This window comes from Bos mutus, unplaced genomic scaffold (assembly GCF_027580195.1).
Source record: "Bos mutus isolate GX-2022 unplaced genomic scaffold, NWIPB_WYAK_1.1 CTG1561, whole genome shotgun sequence".
NCBI lineage: Eukaryota > Metazoa > Chordata > Mammalia > Artiodactyla > Bovidae > Bos > Bos mutus.
The window spans coordinates 189-17,104 of NW_027219019.1; the positions used below are offsets into that span (position 1 = coordinate 189).

The 16,916-nt window shown below is 40.5% G+C and overlaps 1 long non-coding RNA gene across 1 annotated transcript; it reads right to left on the reverse strand.

Moving 5' to 3' along the window:
- Nucleotides 1-8,461: 8,461 nt before the first annotated feature.
- Nucleotides 8,462-16,703, reverse strand: LOC138986789 (uncharacterized). The gene is made up of 3 exons (XR_011463443.1): nucleotides 16,589-16,703; nucleotides 16,381-16,499; nucleotides 8,462-8,924 (listed from the first exon to the last, which is right to left on the reverse strand). It is a non-coding gene; the product is annotated as an uncharacterized lncRNA (long non-coding RNA).
- Between the last annotated feature and the right edge of the window lie 213 nt (nucleotides 16,704-16,916).

Genomic DNA, 16,916 nt, shown 5'->3' on the forward strand with positions numbered 1-16,916 from the left:
GGTTTGTGGCAAGTAAGGTGAGATCATAAAAAGTTTTGAGGCTAAGGAGGGAAACCAAAATGACAATGTATCTTTAGTCATCCAAGGAGCATATTTTGTAAAGAATAAAAGGGAATCAATTACCTAATTTTTTAAATTCCCTTGTTTCTGAGTATATTCTGATTATTTATTGCTAGAGTTCTTTCTGGTAAAAGACTACCTAGTAATGCCTGAATCCAGTTAAAAAACTAGACTTCCAAAGAAGAAAAATATAACCATAAAAAAAATTTTAAATGAGCAATCATTAAAAGCAAATTCAGAAATTACAGAGATGATTTAATTGGCTGATAAGGTCTTTAAACCTCTAATATAAATATACCTACTGAGGCATAAAAACAAAGTAGAGAAAAAATAAGCAAATGGAGCTTCTAAAACTAAAATACAATATTTGGGATGAAAATTTGTCTGGATTAACTTAACAAGACACAAGACATTGCAGAATAAAAGAATTTGAAATTCAACACATAGCAATTGACTATCCAAATTGAAGTAGAGAGAGAAAAATACGAGTAGAAATTATTATCATTAAGGATAATATCAAACCATGTAAAATATGTTATTTGGAGATTCAGAATAAGGGATAAGTAGAAAAAAATTTTTTTAAATGATAGATGGAATTTTTCCAAATTTAATGAAGCTATAAACCCACTGATCCAAGAGGCTAAACAAACCTCAAACAAGATAAAGTAAATAAAACCACCCATGGCACTTGATAATATATTGCTGAAGTCCATTCATAAACAAAAATAACTCTTAAGAGCAGCCAGGAAATTTTGACACACTATATATAGGGGAACAATGTTAAGTATTACTGACTTCTTGTTTGAAGTAATGCAAGCCAGATAATTCAGACACTTTTGAAAATAACTCAAACCTGAAAGAAAATTAAAGTGTTTTCAGATGAATAACAGATGATAGAATGTGAGGCTATCAGACATACACTACACAAAAATGTTATCTAAAGGTCTAAAAGTTAAAGGAAAGTGATAATAAATGAAAGCTTAAATCTACCCAAAGCAATAAAAACTGTGTTAAATGATAATTCTGCAAGTAAATATTTTAAAAACTTCTTCTCATTTTTAAAATACTACAATATTTAAGACAAAAATAACAATTGTGTATTACAAAATTATAATATATTTATAAGTAGAATATATGACAATAGTAACATAAATAACAAGAACAGGGAAATAGAAGTATACTATAATAATGTCTTACATTATATATTAAATGACATGCTATCTAAAGAAAAATGTTATTAAAGAGTAATATTTTCAACATTATGATAAGCTCTGCAAAAAGAGATACAGCCAATAAACCAACAGAGTACAAAAATAGAGTATTAAAATGCTCAATTAAAGATTAAAATAAGAACAAAAAAGCATAAAACAAACAGCAAGCTAGTAAACTTAAACACAAGTATATAAATAATTATGTTAAATTTAAATAATTTAAACACTCCAACTAAAAGCAAGATGATAAGACTACATAAAGTAAGACAAAATCATACACTGTATAAACACAGAAACATAGGGTCACAAAGATATACCATGCAAACACTGATCAGAGAAAGCTGTATTATATATATTAACATTATATGAAGTAAGCCTATAGGATAAAGAATATATTCAGAGAGAAAAGAACATTTCATGATGATAAAATACAAAAGAAATTATGTAGTTTCAAAATCAGCATGAAGCAACTGAAATGGTGTTTAGAGGAAAATTTATAGCCTTTATGCTTCCTTGAGGCTTACATTAGAAAAGAAAAGAAAACTGAGAGCAAATGATCTAAGATTCCACCTCAAGAATCTACAAAAATACAGCAAATCAAAACCAAACAAGAAGAACAAAAACTAATAGAAATCAATGAAATAAGAAACATACACAATAAAGAAAATCAACAAAGTCAACTGGTAATCTTTTTGAAAGGCTAATGAAACTGATAATCCTCTAGCAAAAAATTCAATCAAGAAAAACTAAAAGAACACAAATTTAAAAACACCAAGAATGAAAGGGGGTTTATCACTTTAGATCCTACCAATATGTAAAAGATACATTGTTGTTCAGTCACTAAATCCTATCCAACTCTGCCACCCTGTGGACTGCAGCACCCAAAGTTTTCCTGTCTTTCACTGTCTTCTGGAGTTTGCTCAGATTTAAATCCATGGAGTCAGTGATGCCATCCAACCATCTTGTCCTCTGTTGCCCACCTTCTCCTCCTGCTCTCATCTCAATCTTTCCCAAAATCAGGGTCTATTCCAATGAGTTGGCTCTTCACATCAGTTGGTCAAACTGTTGGAACTTCAACTTCAGCATCAGTCCTTTCAATGAATATTCAAGGTTGATTTCCTTTAGGATTGACTGGTTGATCTCCTTGTTGTCCAAGGGATTCTCAAAAGTCTTCTCTAGCACCACAGTTCAAAAACATCAGTTCTTTGGTGCTCAGTCTTCTTTATGGTCCAACTCTCACATCCATACCAGACTACTGGAAAAAACATAGCTTTGACCTTTGTCAGCAAAGTGATGTTTCTGCTTTTTAATATGCTGTCTAGGTTTATCATAGCTTTTCTTCCAAGGAGCAAGCATCTTTTAATTTCATCGTTGAAGTCACCATCTGCAGTGCTTTTGGAGCCGAAGAAAATAAAATCTGCCACTGTTTCCATTTCTCCCCCATGTATTTTCTTCCCAAGTGATGCTAGTGGTAAAGAACCTTCCTACCAGTGGAGGTAGACATAAGAGATGTGGGTTCAATTCCCTTCCATCCTGGGAAGATTCCCTGGAGGAGGAAATGGAAACCCACCTCAGTATTCTTGCCTGGAAAATCCCATGAACAGAGGAGCCTGGCAGGCTACAGTCCATAGGGTTGCGCAGAGTTGGAGATAACTGAAGCAACTTAGCACTGCACATTTGCCATGAAGTGATGGGACTGGATGCCATGATCTTAGTTTTTTAACAATATTGGGCGTGTTCAGGGTGGTGTGACCATAGACTGATCTTAGTTTTTGAATGTTGTGTTTTAAGTCAGCTTTCTCACTCTCCTTTCACCTTCATCAAGAGGTTCTTTAGTTCCTCTTCACTTTCTGCCACTAGAGTGATAACATCTGCATATCTGAGGTTGTTGATATTTCTCCTGAATATCTTGATTCCAGCTTGTGCTTCATCCAGTCCAGCATTTCGCATGATGTACTCTGCATATAAATTAAATAAGCAGGGTGACAACATACAGCCTTGTCATACTTCTTTTCCTGCATTGAACCAGTCCATTGTTCCATGTTTGGTTCTAACTGTTGCTTCTTGACAGGTAAGGTAGTCTGGTATTCCCACCTTTTTAAAAATTTCCTACAGTTTGTTGTGATGCACACAGTCAAAAGATTTAGCATAATCAATGAAACAGAAGTAGATTTTTTTCTGGAATTCTCTTGCTTTTTCTATGATCCAGCAGATGTTGGCAATCTGATCTCTGGTTCCTCTTCCTTTTCTAAATCCAGCGTGTACATTTGGAAGTTCTCAGTTCACAAACAGTTAAAGCCTAGCTTGAAGGATTTTGAGCATTACCTTGCTAGCATATGAAATGAGTGCAGTTGTGTGGAACTTTAAACTTTCTTTGGCATTGTCCATCTTTGGGATTGAAATGAAAACAACCTGACCTTTTCCAGTCCTGTGGAACTCCATTGCTGAGTTTTCCAAATTTGCTGGCATATTGGGTGCAGCACTCTAACAGCGTCATCTTTTAGGATTTGAACTAGCTCAGCTGGAATTCCATCACTTTCACTAGCTTTTTTCATCTTAATGCTTCCTAAGGCCCACTTGACTTCAGACTCCAGGATATCTGGCTCTAGGTGAGTGACCACATCATCATCGTTATCTGGGTCAATAACTCCTTTCTTGTGTAGTTCTTCTTTGTATTCCTGCTGCCTCTTTTTTATCCTTTTACTTCTGTTAGGTCCTTGCATGTCTTCCCTTGAAAATAAAACTACCAATATTTGAAAGCACAAAAAATGGAAAATCTGAAAAAAATCTGAAGTTTCCTAAAAAAATTCCCATTAAGACAATTGCAGTCCTCCAATGTCAGATCTTCCAGAGAGCTCAGAAACGATTTCTACTCTGGATTTATCCTAAACACAGTACCTCACCTTCAACAATCTGATCAGATCAGATCAGATCAGTCACTCAGTCTGTCTGACTCTTTGCAACCCCATGAATCGCAGCACGCCAGGCCTGCCTGTCGATCACCAACTCCCAGAGTTCACTAAGACCCACGTCCATCGAGGCAGTGGTGCCATCCAGCCATCTCATCCTCTGTCGTCCCCTTATCCTCCTGACCCAATCCCTCCCAGCATCAGAGTCTTTTCCAATAAGTCAACTCTTCGCATGAGGTGGCCAAAGTACTGGAGTTTCAGCTTTAGCATCATTCCTTCAAAAGAAATCTCAGGGCTGATCTCCTTCAGAATGGACTGGTTGGATCTCCTTGCAGTCCAAGGGACTCTCAAGAGTCTTCTCCAACACTCCAACAGTTCAAAAGCATCAATTCTTTGGTGCTCAGCCTTCTTCACAGTCCAACTCTCACATCCACACATGACCACAGGAAAAACTATAGCCTTGACTAGACAGACCTTTGTTGGCAAAGTAATGTCTCTGCTTTTCAATATGCTATCTAGGTTGGTCATAACTTTCCTTCCAAGGAGTAAGTGTCTTTTAATTTCATGGCTGCAGTCACCATCTGTAGTGATTCTAGAGCCAAGAAAATAAAGTCTGACACTGTTTCCACTGTTTCCCCATCTATTTCCCATGAAGTGGTGGGACCGGATGCCATGATCTTCGTTTTCTGAATGTTGAGCTATAAGCTAACTTTTTCACTCTCCACTTTCATTTTCATCAACAGGCTTTTGAGTTCCTCTTCACTTTCTGCCATAAGGGTGGTGTCATCTGCATATCTGAGGTTATTGATATTTCTCCCAGCAATCTTGATTCCAGCTTGTGTTTCTTCCAGTCCAGCGTTTCTCATGATGTACTCTGTATATAAGTTAAATAAACAGGGTGACAATATACAGCCTTGACTGACTCCTGTTCCTATTTGGAACCAGTCTGTTGTTCCATGTCCAGTTCTAACTGTTGCTTCCTGACCTGCATACAAATTTCTCAAGAGGCAGATCAGGTAGTCTGGTATTCCCATCTCTTGAAGAATTTTCCACAGTTTATTGTGATCCACACAGTCAAAGGCTTTGGCATAGTCAAAAAAGCAGAAATAGATGTTTTTCTGGAACTCTCTTGCTTTTTCCATGATCCAGCGAATGTTGGCAATTTGATCTCTGGATCCTCTGCCTTTTCTAAAACCAGCTTGAACATCTGGAAGTTCATGGTTCACATATTGCTGAAGCCTGGCTTGGAGAATTTTGAGCATTACTTTACTAGCATGTGAGATGAGTGCAATTGTGAGGTAGTTTGAGCATTCTTTGGCAGTGCCTTTCTTTGGGATTGGAAGGAAAATGACCTTTTCCAGTCCTGTGGCCACTGCTGAGTTTTCCAAATTTGCTGGCATATTGAGTGCAGCACTTTCACAGCATCATCTTTCAGGATTTGAAATAGCTCAACTGGAATTCCATCACCTCCACTAGCTTTGTTTGTAGTGGTGCTTTCTAAGGCCCACTTGACTTCACATTCCAGGATGTCTGGCTCTAGGTCAGTGATCACACCATCATGATTATCTGGGTCATGAAGATCTTTTTTGTACAGTTCTTCTGTGTATTCTTGCCATCTCTTCTTAATATCTTCTGCTTCTGTTAGGTCCATACCACTTCTGTCCTTTATCGAGCTCATCTTTTCATGAAATGTTCCTTTGGTATCTCTGATTTTCTTGAAGAGATCCCTAGTCTTTCCCATTCTGTTGGTTTCCTCTGTTTCTTTGCATTGATCGCTGAAGAAGGCTTTCTTATCTCTTCTTGCTATTCTTTGGAACTCTGCATTCAGATGTTTATATCTTTCCTTTTCTCCTTTGCTTTTCACTTCTATTCTTTTCACAGCTATTTGTAAGGCCTCCCCAGACAGCCATTTTGCTTTTGCATTTCTTTTCCATGGGGATGATCTTGATCCCTGTCTCCTGTACAATGTCACGAACCTCATTCCATAGTTCATCAAGAACTCTATCAGATCTAGGCCGTTAAATCTCTTTCTCACTTCCACTGTATAATCATAAGGGACTTGATTTAGGTAATACCTGAATGGTCTAGTGGTTTTCCCCACTTTCTTCAATTTAAGTCTGAATTTGGCAATAAGGAGTTCATGGTCTGAGCCACAGTCAGCTCCTGGTCTTGTTTTTGCTGACGGTTTAGAGCTTCTCCATCTCTGGCTGCAAAGAATATAATCAGTCTGATTTCGGTGTTGACCATCTGGTGATGTCCATGTATAGAGTCTTCTCTTGTGTTGTTGGAAGAGGGTGTTTGTTATGACCAGTGCATTTTCTTGGCAAAACTCTATTAGTCTTTGCCCTGCTTCATTCCGTATTCCAAGGCCAAATTTGCCTGTTACTCCAGGTGTTTCTTGACTTCCTACTTTTGCATTCCAGTTCCCTATAATGAAAAGGACATCTTTTTTGGGTATTAGTTCTAAAAGGTCAAGAGGGTGAAATTCTCTTTCACACCACTTTCCTAAAATTGAGAAGAAACTCCAAGACTGCAGTTTCAATTAGAGAATTGGAACAGACATGCTATTCTCTTTTTACTTCTCCTGTGTCACCACTTTGACCTGCCTTCACTAAAACATGTTTCTGAAAATATAGAAGCGAAAGACCAGAGGGAAGAAACTGACAAAGAGATTAGCACAAAAAAACTGTAACAGTTAATAAACATGTGAAAGTCTAAATTAGAGCAGCCTTAGGGAGTAAAAACCATAATCAAGGTTAAAATGCCACAGCACCCTGTTAATTTTTAAGTATATCCTAACTGAAATTAATATTCAAACATTTATTTTCTTAAAACAGTAACATTAGGAGCTCCAACATCACATAAGCTTACAGCACCACACACTGTATTTTTACTCAGATGCTGATTTATCAAAACAAGGTGGAAACACATGTAGTATTTCCACAAGTTTATCTGCAGTTGAAACCAAGATTAGGGCATGGTAACAATAGAAATATTACTTGAAATGCCAGAAAACAGATTTTCTTAAAACAAAAAATTCCTATCTGAAACTCAAATGCCCCTTGAAACTAATTATTTTTAATAATAATAATAACAGAAGAAAACATTTGCAGATGTATACTTACCTCCCAAAGTTCTAAGTTGTATACATTAAATATATACAGCGTTTTGTATGTCAGTCATATCTCAATAAAGTAGCTTAAAAGGAAAGTAATTCTTTTCTTAGGGGTCTCAACTAGTATCATCAAAGACCTTTTGAGGGTGAGATTGGAAAAGATCACTTTTCTGGTGATCTTCCCCCAAAGAGCTGATTAGCCATAAGCTGCTAGAAATGTACTGCAAATATTCTCAGGGCTCCTCCTGTCTCACCCACCAGATGGCTGACCATTTTGAAAGACTCAACTACCTACATTAGGAATTCACTGTGATATCTGACTTTTCCTCTAGTCCACCTGGTCTGATGGGATTCATGTGTAAAGCATCTAGATCTTCCACCATTGTAATAACCACTGGAAACTGACCATCTACTCATACCCTAGTCTCATTGCTGTCTTTACTGTCTCCACCTTGGCACAATCCAATGTGCTTAGCACTGAGCACTTCTCATGAGTCACTTCAGGTCCTATTAGCTTCACTGACTGTTACACTTGATGTGCTTCAGCTACTGTGCTGTTAATTTCCAAGCTTCATATTTTGCTTCTCCTTCAACAACCCCACAGACAGAATGTGAGCTCCCCACCAAGGTGGCCAGGTGATGAGACTAGCTCCTGCCACAAATCCTCCTTCTTGCCCTGACTGTGACCTAGGACCTTCAAATGCACGAGTGAAATCCCCTCATGCCTTTTCCTTCTGTTGCACCCTGACTCCCAGTGTTGTCACTTCTCCATGTGTCTTCACTCTCTCTTTTGGCTTCTCATGCTTTGTTGAGTCAACCTCCTTGCAGCCTCCCTGATATGATCCCTTCATACCTCTGGTGACTCTGTTTCTTTAAGACCAGAGAGTGTAATAAACTATGCTTGCCCTCTCTTATGCCCTCTCTTGTGGCCAAATCTGACTGGCCATCTCAATAGAATAAAAAATAATCATGATGAAACTAATCTGTCAAATCATTGTATGAAAGTATAACCCAGCAGTTGTAACTGTTTGTAACATTTGACATCACTTCCCCACCTCTTATGACACATCACAGAGATCTGAAGGGTCCAGCTGTCCACAAGTCTGAAGTTTTTACTGTCCAGGGCCAAGCAAACCCTTAACCCCCCTTGAGAACCTAATGCTCTAAGAATCAAGTGTGACCAGAGTCTTCCCCCAAGGGTGCTCTAAAGCATGTGATCTGGTTTCCCCATGGTCATTCTGTGAATGAGACGGAGGTGTTTCCTGCTGGGAATCCCCTCCCAGACCAGACAGGCCTTACCTGAGCAGACTGCTCCAATATCCTGGTCATGAGAGAAGGTGTCATTATAGTTTTTAAAATCAATATGAACACACTTATAGATACTCAAAGTTGATTCAGCCTCTATACTCTCACAAGAACCATATAAAAACCAAATGGGGCCAAGTCTTGGTCCAAAATAAGACCCTCTGGGAGCATCAATGGCAACTCCACATTCCAGTCGTCTGCACACGTCTTCTACACCATTTATGAGCCAGTTCTCAGCATAAACAGTGCCCCATTCTCCTTTGTACTTCGCTTCCACTCTCCCCTCACAGCGGTGGGCTCCATCCTTCAGCCTCAGCTCCAGAACTGCAAGAGAGACACAGACACAGGACACAGGAGAGATTTTAAGAGAGAGTGCAGTGGTGTGCTGATAAGTAATAAAAAATAATCTTCTCTCTGAAGGAAAAAAAAATCCCTGCATTTGTTGACTTTTATGGTATAAACATTCCCACCGTGGCCAACTCAAAACCCCCAATGTGCCATCACTGAACATGGAGCAGGAAAGGAGGCACCAGGTGTTTCTCACAAGCCTGTGGAACCAGCTCCAGGGACACCACCAAGGACAGGCCTCCAGAGACTCTGGATGCTGCCCTCCCTGTAAATGTGCCCAAGGCTACTAGGGCCCAGTTTCCCCATCTCAGTTACAGCTCATGGCCCAGGACCCAGGGAGGAATCCTCCCTCTCCTTCCCTGTCCATAGGGAGCATCTCATCCAGCTCAGGAACAGAGGGCTGGGGTAACAGGCTCCACAGTGTCCCAGTTATTCCTGTCACCTGTGTTCATGCCCTTGTGTAATCCCCACACTCCAATGTATCTAGTAACATGCATGTAACACATAGTATTTGGCAAAAGTTATGAGATGTCACTTAAGAGATTAGGTTTCAAGATGACTCTGGTTTCCTTTTGGTGACCTATCTCTCTCTGTCTAGCTCTAATGAAGCCAGCTGCCACATTGTGAGCTGTGTATGGAGAGACCCTCATGACAAACAACCAAGGGAGGCCTCTTGGCAACAGCCAGCAAGAGACTGAGGCTCTCAGTTAAACAGTCTCCTAGAGTCTGAATGCTGCCAACAACCAGGTGGGTTTGAGTGGTACCCACCCCTTGTTGAACCTTCAGATGATTGAACCAGTAAGACAACACAAGTCAGAGGACCCTGGTAATCTTTGCTGATTCCTAGCCCATGGAAATTATAAGGTGCTAGATGTTTGCTGCTTTAAGCTGTTGTTTTGTTTTGTTTGTTTATTTTTGGCTGTGCTGGGTTTTTGTTGCCACTCACAGACTTTCTCTAGTTACAGAGTAGAGGCTACTCTTCATTGTGGTGCATGAGCCTCTCATGCCAGTGGCTTCTTTTGTTGCTGAGCATGGGCTCTAATCATGAGGGCTAAGATGCCAAGCTTTGCAGTAATTTGTAGCACAGCAACACATAATTAATGTAGGAAGGCATTATGCTAAGTGAAAGAAGTAAAACAGAGAAAAGCAAATACTGTTTGGTCTCATTTATATGTGAACTCTTAAAAAAAAAAAAACAATTTCATAGATAAGGAGAGTAAATTGGTGGTTGCCTGGGTAGGGATGGGAGTGGGAGGAAAGGATGATGGTGGTACAAACTTCCACTTAGAATATAGATAAGCCCTGGGGATGGAATGTACATGTGACTGTAGTTGACAATTGTTATTTAGTCACCAAGTCATGTCCTACTCTCTGCAAGCCCATGAACTTCAGCATATCAGGCTTCCCTGGCCTTCACTATTTTCTGGAGTTTGCTCAAACTCATGTCCATTGAGTTGGTGATGCCATCCAACTGTCTCATCCTCTGTCACTCCTTTCTTCTCCTGCTCTCAGTCTTTCCCAACATCAGGGTCTTTTCCAGTGAATTGGCTCTTCATATCAGGTGGCCAAAGTATTATAGCTTCAGCATCAGTCTTCCAATGAATATTCAGGTTGATATCCTTTAGGATCGACAGATTGATCTCCTCATTGCCCAAGGGACTCTCAAGAGTATTCTCCAGCACCACAGTTTGAAAGCATCACTTCTTTGGCACTCAACCTTCTTTATGGTCCAGCTCTCACAACCATACATGACTACTGGAAAAGCCATAGATTTGATTATAGGGACCTTTCTTGGTAAAGTGATCTCTCTGTTTTTTAATATGCTGCCTAGATTTGCCATAGCTTTTCTTCCAAGGAGAAAACATCTTTTGATTTCATAGCTTCAGTCACCATCTATGGTAATTTTGGAGCCCAAGAAAATAAAATCTGTCACTGTTTCCACTTTTTCCCCATCTTTTTGCCAAGAAATGATGGAATCAGTTGTCATGATCTTAGTTGACAATACTGGATTGTATATTTGATCATTACTGATAAAGTCAATCTTAAAAGTTCTCATAACATACACATAGTAACTATGTAATGTGATAAATGTGTTAACTAACTTAATTATGTTAATAGTTTCAAAATATATATGTATTTCTTTTTTAATACTTTAATTTTTGGAGTATAGTTGATTTATAATGTTGTGTTAGTTTCAGGTGTACAATAAAGTGACTCAGTTATATATTTTAATACATACACTCATTCTTTTTTAGATTCTTTTCTCTCACAGCTTACCACAGAATACTGGTTAGACTTCCCTCTGCTATACAGTAGGTCCATGTCGATTATCTATCATATATATAGTAAGGTGTGTGTGTGTTAATTTCAAATTCCTCATTTATCCCTCTCCCTAACTCCCAACATTTCCCCTTGTGTAACCATAAGTTGTTTTGGATATCTGTAAATCTGCTTCTGTTTTGTAAATAAGTTCATTTGTATCCTTTTAAAATTAATTTTTATTGGAGTATAGTTGCTTTACAATGTTGTATCCTCTGTACAGCACAGTGAATCAGTTATTTGTTGTTGTTCAGTTGCTAAGTCATGTCTAACTCTGTCAATTCATGGACTGATGCACTCCAGGCTCACCTGTCCTCCACTATCTCCTGAAGTTTGCTCAAATTCATGATGATTTCTAACCATCATGCTATCTAACCATCTCCTCCTCTGCCACCCCCTTCTCCTCTTGCCTTCAATGTTTCCCAGCATCATTTCCAATGAGTCTGCTCTTGGTTGAGTCCCTTTTCTCCACACCATCCCCAGCATTTATGCTTTATAGAGTTTTTGATGGCCAATTCTGACTGGTGTGAGGTGATGCCTCTTTGTACTTTTGATTTGCATTTCTCTGATGGTTAGTGATGCTCAGCATCTTTTCATGTGTTTTTTGGACACCTGTATGTCTTCACTGGAGAATATATACATATGTATTTCAAGTCATCATACTGTACACCTTTCACTTATATCTTATTATATGGTGATTACCTTCCAATAAAGCTGGAAACAATAGATAAAAACAACTATATAGAGAGACAAAAACTTTTGCAAATGCAAGGGAAAGAATGACAGGAATAATAGTAATGGGAGCTTGAAATATATTTCTCAGCTTTTAATACTTGAAATGGTCATCTGAACTAAATTCAATGGGGAAAAAGTGGAAGTAGCAACAGATTTTATTTTGGGGGGCTCCAAAATCCCTGTGGACAGTGACTGCAACCAGGAAATGAAAAGACACTTGCTCCTTGGAAGAAAATCCATAACAAACCTAGTCAGCATATTAAAAAGCAGAGACCTCAATTTGCCAACAAAAGTCCGTAGAGTCAAAGCTGTGATTTTTCCTGTGGTCATGTATGGATGTGAGAGTTGAACCATAAAGAAAGCTGCGTGCATGCATGCTAAGTCGTTTCAGTAGTATCCAACTGTTTGTGACCCTATGGATCACAGCCTGCCAGGTTTCTCTATCCATGGGATTCCCCAGGCAAGAATACTGGAGTGGATTGTCATTTCCTTCTCCAGGGGATCTTCCCAACCCAGGGACTGAAACTGCATCTCTTATGTCTCCTGCATTGGCAGGCGGGTCCTTTACCACCAGCACCACCCGGGAAGCAGCACTGAAGAATTGATGCTTTTGAACTGTGGTGTTGGAGAAGACTCTTGAGAGTGCCTTGGACTGTCAGGAAACCCCACCAGTCAATCCTAAAGGAAATCAACCCTGAATATTCATTGGAAGGACTGATACTGAAGTTGAAGCTCCAATACTTTGGTCACTTGATGAGAAAAGATAACTCATTGGGAAAAAAAAAAAAAAAAAAAAAAAAAACCCGCTGGTGTCCCCACTGATGGCACTTATCAGAGTTTATTATAATTTCTAGTTTTATTGTCCAGACTCACTAGACTATCAGTTAATATGGGCCAGGGAGCTTTATTCACCATCATTAGGGCCTCAGCATCTGGTGAATTGCAAAGGGTATGGATCGAATGCCCCACAAACCCACCTTTAAATTAATAAACATTTGTGGAATGAAAGTCTAAATAAATTCTGAAAAGAAAGTATGGAAATGATATAATTTAGCACATTTATGGCATTCAAATCAGTAAGAAAAGAAAAAGAAATAATTCAGGAATGACATTGGAAAAAATAAAATTAGGTAGAATGTCATATCATACATAAAATAACTTACACAATTATTTAGTATTTACACATTTAAATATATTCATAAAATTATTACAGATAAAAATAATTTATTTAAATTTGAAGTGGGGAAGAACATGCTTGACAAGGCTCTGAAAGTGGAAACAAAAATGGGAAATTTTAATAGGCAATTAATATTATTAGAAACTTCCGTGAGGGACTTCCCTGGTGGTCCAACAATTAGGGCTCTGCACTTCCAGTGCAGGTACCACAGGCTTGCTTCCTGGTCTGGTTTGGTACAGCCAAAAAAATCAAATAGTAAACTGAAGGAAGCGTCTTCAGTCTATAAATAATGTAATTCAATAGGACAGGGACTTGCACCCAAACTGCCTGGTTTCAAGTCTTACCTCTGTGTCTTACAACTGACTCATCTTGGGCAAGTGACTTTGCTTTCCCTCAGTGATCTGTTTGGTGGATAAAAAATATATTCTGCTTGTTGGACTGTTGTGTGCTCAAATTTGTTCATATAAGTAAGTGCACTGTAGGTTGTTGCAGTAGATGATAGTAGTAGTATAAAGAGCTTCAATACAAATCATGACAAAAATGATAGCCATCACAAGGTAAAAAGGACAAATGTAATGAGCAAAGTAATTGACAAACGAAGAATTAAATTAGCTAATATATGCCAGTGTTTGCCTACCAAACTGGCTAAGGTTTTAGAACCTCGTAAGAAGACAAAGTTGGTGAAGCTATGTGGAAACTAACATTCTCATTCACCATTTGTAGAACTAAAGTTCAGTGCAGCTATTTCTGGCAAGCATTAATCTCTATGTACCAAAAACCATAAAGGTATAGGTACAAAGCCTTAAAACCTTAGAGGTACTCAGCCTATAAAGCAGCAACTCCACTTTTTTTTTTCCCAACATTTAAATATTTATTTATTTATCTATTTATTTGTCTGCCTAGGTCTTAGTTGCCATATGCAAGATCTTTAGCTGCAGCATGCGAACTCTCAGTTGCCACATGTGGAATCTAGTTCCCTGACCAGGGATCAAATCTGGGACCCTGCACTAGGAGCAGGGAGTCTTAGTTACTGGACCACCAGGGAATTCCTGGAAACCTCACCTTTAGAATATGATTAAGAGAAGCAGTCATGGATGGTCCTACATTTAAACACAGGGAAGTTCAGAGTAACATTTTCATAATAGCAAAAAATTTTGAAAACAACTGAATGCTCAATACAGATGGTCAGGTGAGCATATTGCATTTCTGCATATAGTGAAATAGCTGGAGGCAGTTAAAAAATTCAGTACTATCCCTGTGATAGCCTGTATTTTTTAATTCTACAATAAAATGCTTTAGTGTGTAAAAGAATAGTTAATGATATAGAAAAATGCCCAAAATATATTCTGGATTGTAAAAACAGGATACAAAACAATATATGCCAGATTATCTAATCCTGAGGATCTACGCTAATGGCATCAATTGCATTGGAGAGATAGTTTTATGCCAATGCCCATCATGAATTTCAAGGTGGAGATTCCTGTAATATGTGAGAAATCATCAGATGCTCAGAAAGGCCAAGACTATTATTCTACAAGGAGCAAGTCTACTGTAACATGAAGAAGAAGAATAAAATGTTATAGGATAATTCTGAATGGTGTTGTTTCAAAGAAAATGAAAATAGTGGTTGCTTTGGTGAAATATTCTTGCTTCTTAAAAAACAACTGATGAAATTTCCTACAGTTTTTCTTGTAAGAGGAGGGGGCCATGCATCAAAACACCCATCATCTCCCCCTTCTGCGACCAAAACCCACCTCTGACCTCCAGAGCCCTCAGAAGGAGACATTTCACCAGCACCTGCCCAGCACTCAAGGAGCAGAGATGAGGAGGGAGGGGACTTCCCAAGGAGAGCTGTGGACGCAAGGCTGAGGTCTAGGGGATGACAGTGAGCTCTGAGATGAGATGGGGCTGCATGGAGTCTCAGCCAGATCAGCACCCACATCTGAGAAAGCTGCTTTCTCCAGGCTGGAGACCAGATTCTCCGCAGCCCCAGCCCTGATGCCCGCCATCCTCTCACTCAGGGGAAACCAGCTCCAGAGAGGAACAGGAGAGGGCGCGAGGCAGAAAGTGCTCCCTACAGAGTCACAGCAGATCCTGGGAGGGGAAAGGACCATCCCAGGGCCCCAGCACATCAGGAAATGTCACAGGAACTGGGGCAGAGACTAGGGAACTTATACACCTGCGACTGCATATCAACTGATCTCTACAGACAAGAGGTCCCCTCTCCTGGCTGTGGGCTTCTGCTCTGTAATGGACACCTGGTAGGGACAGGTGAGGTAAGCAGGCAGAGCATCTCACAGAGCCCAGTGCTGGGAAGACACAGCAACAATCAGAGGGGAGCCTGGGGGATGGGGAGAGAGGAGCCAGAGAGAGGCAGGCAGGTGCACCATTATCTCTGATTTGGTTACATGCAGTGGCCAAGACATCCAGCCCTGTGGGACCCTGTTTGCTTCACAGACCAATGGACTCAGTCCCTGCTCATCAGCTCTGTTCCTCTCACAGAGACAGGATCCACACACTCCTCACACACACATACATACACAAACTCCACATACACTCCCACTCACACACACACACACACACACACACAAACTCCTCACTCACTCCTCACACACACACACTCCACACACACACACACACACACACCCTCACACACTCCTCACACACCCTCACACATGCCTCACAATCACACACACACACACACACACTCCACACACACACAGTCTTACACACTCCTCACTCACCCACACACACACACACACACACACACTCCTCACCCTCACACAAACACACACAAACACAAACACAGAGCCTACAGGAGCATACACACAGGAAACATGGGGACCCAGTGGCAGTGCTCACACACCAAGCATGTGGAGCATGTGGGAACAGCCCAGAGTCCCAGCTGAGGTCAGTAGCTGGAGCTTCCACACACTGGGAGTCACTGGGCCCTAGAAGCTCCCTGAGGGAGTGGAGGGGACTCAGGCTGACCCAGCTCAGTCCAGAGCAAACCTCACTGCTCTGTAAAATCTGCCACAACTGGCAGTGGACCCCCCACAGGAGACGGACAAGTATTCACAGTCAGCGTGGCTCCTTTTTGGTCAAAAACACTGAGGTTCAGCTCCACAGCTACAGACACCTTTCCCTTCACCAAGGCGTGCACTGCCTTGTGTGGACCCAGGGCAGAGGGGCAGCTCTTACCTTGACCACCCACCACGGTGCCGAGGAGGAGGACACAGAGTCCCCGCAGGGAGAGGTGTCTGCTCAGAGCCATCCTGACCCCACGTCCTCAAGGTCACAGTCCCAGCAGCAGGATCAGCCTGTGAGGAGGCGTTAGGGTGCCGACCGGGGTCTATATAGACCACCCCTTACACCCTCCCTCCTGGGAGCCAATAGCGACACCTCTCACCATTTCAGGCAGTATCGGAGGCTGCATCTGCCACTTTCTGCAGCTCAGACACCAATGAGCTTCTGAATCTTCAACATCTCCTTATATGAGCAACACGGTCCTTTGACCTCCTGCTTCCGTGGTCCTGAGAGCCAGGCCCCCTGACCAGGGCTAGAGTAGAAAAGTCACATCAAAAACTATGAGTACCATTCTTTCCTCTGATTACCTTGGCCAATCCCCAAGAACTGTAAAATCTTGCAGGGTCAGGTTGTGGAATTCACTGGACCACGGAGAATAACTTTGATGGTATCAAGCATTGATCTTCCCCAGCACTGAGCTCAGGATCAAG